This window comes from Cucurbita pepo, unplaced genomic scaffold, assembly GCF_002806865.2.
Source record: "Cucurbita pepo subsp. pepo cultivar mu-cu-16 unplaced genomic scaffold, ASM280686v2 Cp4.1_scaffold000271, whole genome shotgun sequence".
Classification (NCBI taxonomy): domain Eukaryota; kingdom Viridiplantae; phylum Streptophyta; class Magnoliopsida; order Cucurbitales; family Cucurbitaceae; genus Cucurbita; species Cucurbita pepo.
The window spans coordinates 56,527-61,195 of NW_019646519.1; the positions used below are offsets into that span (position 1 = coordinate 56,527).

At 38.1% G+C, this 4,669-nt stretch overlaps 1 long non-coding RNA gene across 2 annotated transcripts; it reads left to right on the forward strand.

Moving 5' to 3' along the window:
- Positions 1-438: 438 nt before the first annotated feature.
- Positions 439-4,196, forward strand: LOC111784748. Of its 2 annotated transcripts, XR_002813583.1 has the most exons (4): positions 439-1,354; positions 1,494-1,647; positions 2,276-2,480; positions 3,802-4,196. It is a non-coding gene; the product is annotated as an uncharacterized LOC111784748 (long non-coding RNA). The 2 variants fall into 2 exon arrangements; XR_002813582.1 differs by lacking the exon at positions 2,276-2,480 and having other exon boundaries at positions 981-1,354; positions 3,802-4,186.
- Positions 4,197-4,669: the final 473 nt, after the last annotated feature.

Consider the following 4,669-nt stretch of genomic DNA (forward strand, 5'->3'; position numbering starts at 1 on the left):
GGGTTTCTCCTCAAGGTTTTTAAAACGTTTCTGTTTGGGAGAGGTTTCTACATCCTTATACAGAATGTTTCGTTTTCCTCCCTAATCGATGTGGGATCTCACAATCCACCCCCTTGGGGCCAGCGTCCTTGCTGGCACACCACTCAGTGTTGGCTTTGATACCATTTGTAACAGCCCAAGCCCACCGCTAGCAGATGACCCATCGTCCTCGTTGACACACCACCCGATGTCTAGCTCTGATACCATTTGTAACAGCCCAAGCCCACCGCTAGCATATATTGTCCTCTATGGGCTTACCCTTTTGGGCTTCCCCTCAAGGTTTTAAAACACATCTACAAGAGAGGTTTTCATACCCTTATAAGGAATGATTCATTTCCTCTCTTCAACCGATGTGGGATCTCACACACTTGTTCCCCTCGCCAATCAATGTGGGATCTCACAATCCACCACTCCTTTGGGGCCAACGTCCACGCTGGCACTCGTTCATCTCCAATCGATGTGGGATCTCAGAGCTTAACTTTCCTCTTTCCCACTCCCTCTATTTATAACCAAAAGCCGTAACAACTATTCCTAATTTCCTTCTAATGCCATTCCTATCAGTATGATTTGATATTTTAAACCCAGATTCTCCCAACAACTGTGATTTATTAAGTTCAAAGCTAGGAACTACAGTTTGGCTTTATTGTATTTGGTAGTAAGAAATAATTGTTCCATCAATGTTCAAATCTTGGACTCTAAATCTACACCTCTTGAGTGGCCCTATCCATGTTTTGCATCTGTATCTTGATCACTGGTTGGATTCACCCATTGGTAACTGAATCTCTTCAAGGAGTAGAGAACCATAATTTCTTTACTTTGTAAGCTTCGTTTGATAACCTTTTTGACTTTTGGTTTTTTGTTTTTGAAAATTAACTGTTCTATCTATCAGTTTCTTTGTTTTTTCAAAATCCAAACTAAAATTTGAAGATTAAATAGAATAGTTTGTAAAAACTTGTTTTAGTTTTTGGAGTTTGGCTAAGAATTCAAACGTTTTCTAAGAAAAAATAAAAACATACGGTAAAGAAATGATGAGAAAACAAGTATAAATTTCAAAAACAAAGAACAAAAAACGAAAAAAATCAAATAATTATGAAATGAGACCTAAATGATTAGCTTTTGCCTTGTTACATAGCTTGTTTTTCTCGTTTTTATGCCTATGCTGCTGTCATATTTTTCCTTTGCTAAATAAGAGGACATTGCCCCTTGATTGTTTTGTAGAAATCTAGGGATAGGTATTGTTCCTTACAGCCCCCTCGGTCGAGGCTTCTTTGCCGGTAAAGCCGTTGCGGAAAGTTTGCCTGCTGAGAGCCTATTGGTATCTAATTTGCACTATTTCTCTCTCAGTTAGGGTTTAATAATGCTTTGATTAGGACATTTCTTTTTTTTTTTGAGACGATGGTAAGATCAGTCTGAAGTAAATTTCAAAACTCGTGTCTAATCTCTTCTTTTCTTAGAGCTTGCATCCTCGATTCATCGAAGAAAACTTGGAGAAGAACAAGTGCTTTTACACACGAATAGAGAAGCTTGCTGAAAAGCACCATTGCTCTCCTGCTCAACTTTCTCTTGCATGGGTTCTCCAACAAGGAGATGACGTTGTTCCAATTCCAGGTGATCCTCAAACCATCTTTTGACTAACTTAGTCTCGTTCTTGTCTAAATATTAGTTGATTTGGTTAGAAGTAGTAGACCCGTGGTGAGTCAGCAAATCGGGCCTACGGTTCTAATGATTCTGTAGATACAGAAAGAGCTTCACTGATTGCTCGGTTTTCTATTTCTTTTTTCAGAAAATCGATATTAAAACGTTAACTTTAGGCTTTGTGAATTAAGGACTCATATTATTCTCTTTCCTCGACTTTGGTTCTCTCTCCTAGTTTTCAATAACACAGAAACTTGCTTGGTCAGGTTTTCCTTTTATTTGAATTCGTAGAGTAGGCAGAGACCCAACTATACGATCGGAGTTTAGACATGTAAACCATGGGCCCCCCGAATATCCATCATCAACCAACCCCCTTTCCTAGCTAAGAAGTAGAGAAGGACCTAAGAACTAAATAAACAAAGCCGTAAAAGTTTCGTGACTAAATTTATAATTTTACGGAAGTTATAGCACAAGAACAAAGATGGGAAATCTTTCATAAACCTATCAATTTTGAGCTATCTTCTACCTGCTGCATACAAATTCCCGTACAGATACTTTTTTTTTTTTTTCAGGACTTGTTCTTGTCCTTTTTTGTTACTAGGCACAACCAAGATAAAAAATTTGGAGCAGAACATCGGTTCCTTGACAGTGAAGCTCGACAAAGACGACCTGAACGAGATTTCTGAGGCAGTACCCGAAAGCGAGGTAGCTGGAAATAGAAATTATGATAGCTTGATGTATGCAACATGGAAATATGCTAACACACCTCCAAAAATGAATGACATCTGAACCTGAGACATTCAAAGGTTTGCGTACACCTTAATGATGGTTCTACAAGATTTGGACAAAAGGAGTTCAACTTATTTTACCATCATTTTCAATAAATGTATGAAGAGTTCTATAAATGATGTTGTTTATCAGGGATAGATGTACTGTGAACATTGATAACAGGTTACCGAGTAATGTTTTGAGATAGCTCCCAAGATCTTCGGTTCACGCTCATAGGTATAAAACTTGAAAGGGCTTCTCTTAAGGGGTTACCGAGTAATTGGTTCACCTAAGAGGAACCAAGTAATGTTTTGAGATAGCTCCCAAGATCTTCAATTCACACTCGTAGGTAGAAAACTTGAAAGGGGTTCGCTTAAGGAGTTATCGTATAATCGGTTCACCCAAGAGGTTACCGAGTAATTGGTACACTCATAGGCTAACACCAAAGTTTGAAATCAAGTAAAAATTATGTCATTTTGTTTTGTCTAGTAGAATTAACCATAACTTAGCAATATCTTTTATCAATATAGCAAAAATGTCATTTGGTTTATGAGTTTAATTGGTAAAAATTAATATAGCTCGTGTTTATATAGCTTGGATTTAGGCAACTTGAGTTTATATAGCTCGTAGAGTTAACAACCCTAACTAAATCATATGCCGACTTCTAAACTTTTAGTTGCACAAGTCTAGCTTAGAAGTCATCCGTCTAGCTACTTCAAAGCAAATGAATATAAGACTGTACTTTAGGGACTTATCTAGTCGAGAATATATGTCTTGACCAGTTGATCTAAACTTTAAAGACCCACGAATTAGCTCGAGAATTGCTCGATTGAAAAAGTAATATATGTAATTTCGACTTAGAGATTTGAATCTTCGCCGAATCTGCCAAAACTCAAAACATTATTGGGAAACAAACTAAGTTTTTATTAATCGAATCTCTATAAAGGAAATCTGATAAGCAAGAGAGGCAAAAGGGTGGATCGAAGAACTGGGTGCGATGAATCTGTGCTCATTTTGATCATAGTGAATGAAAATAAAATTAAAGAAAATAAAAGAAATGGGGCCGAGGGCTGACCTTTGATGGAGACGAGACACAGTCCTCTGGTTATTCCGATTTTTCTTTTTTGCTTCAGCGATAGAGAAAGGAACAAAAAATAATGCCTAGAAACCTGTCTTTTTTTAGTTGTCAGTCGATTAAACAAATGTACAAATTGTGTCCACACGTGTGATGAGATTGATGGTCGAGATATTCTTAAATTAGTGTCTAAATTGTTTATTAATAGCTTACAAGTTTAATTAATATAATGATAAGTTACAATGTATCTTTAGTATAAAAAAATTTCTTAATTTTTGGGACAGGTTGGCAGCATTTTTTAGTGCGCAGACTTCTGAAACTGGCTGATGGGTTGAGTATCCAAATACCGAAGTGAAACAGGGAAATCAAGGAATCAAGGTAAGTCCCCATTTTAATTTTCCCGTTTCCATTACAAATTTTGTCGTAGAAACTGTTCTTGATCGGTGGAAATGGAAGCATTATAGTCCCTTAGGTTGACTTCTACAGCTAAACAGTCTGTGCTAATCTTATCAACTGCTAGGTTTTTGCTTACTCAGATCTTGAAAATGGTTGAGAGAATTTAGTAATTGGAAGGAAAACAAAAATCCCTTCTAGTGGGGTTAACCCTTTAGTACGTACTAAATATTATATATGTTCCAATTTGAAGTGAAAGACTGTGATGTAAGCAATGATGAATAAGATGTCCAAAATATATATATATATATATGTAAGATCCCACGTTGGTTGGGAGGAAAATGAAACCTTTTCCTACTAGACGCGTTTTAAAAACTTTGATGGGAAGCCCGGAAGGGAAAGTCCAAAGAGGACAATATTTGCTAGCGGTGGACCTGGGCCGTTACAAATGGTATCAGAGTCAGACACTGGGCGACGTGTCAGTGGGTAGGCTGAGCCCTTAAGGGGGTGGACATGAGGCGATGTGCCAGCAAGGATGCTGGGACCCCGAAGGGGGTGGATTTGGTGGGGTCCACATCGATTGGATGTGCCAGCAGGAAGGCTGAGCCCTGAAAGAGGTGGACATCAGGCGATGTGCTAGTAAGGATGATGGGCCCGAAAAGAGGGTGGATTGTAAGATCCCACATCGGTTGGTGAGGAGAACGAAACACATTTTATAAGGGTGTGAGAACCTTTCCCTAGTAGACACGTTTTAAAAAC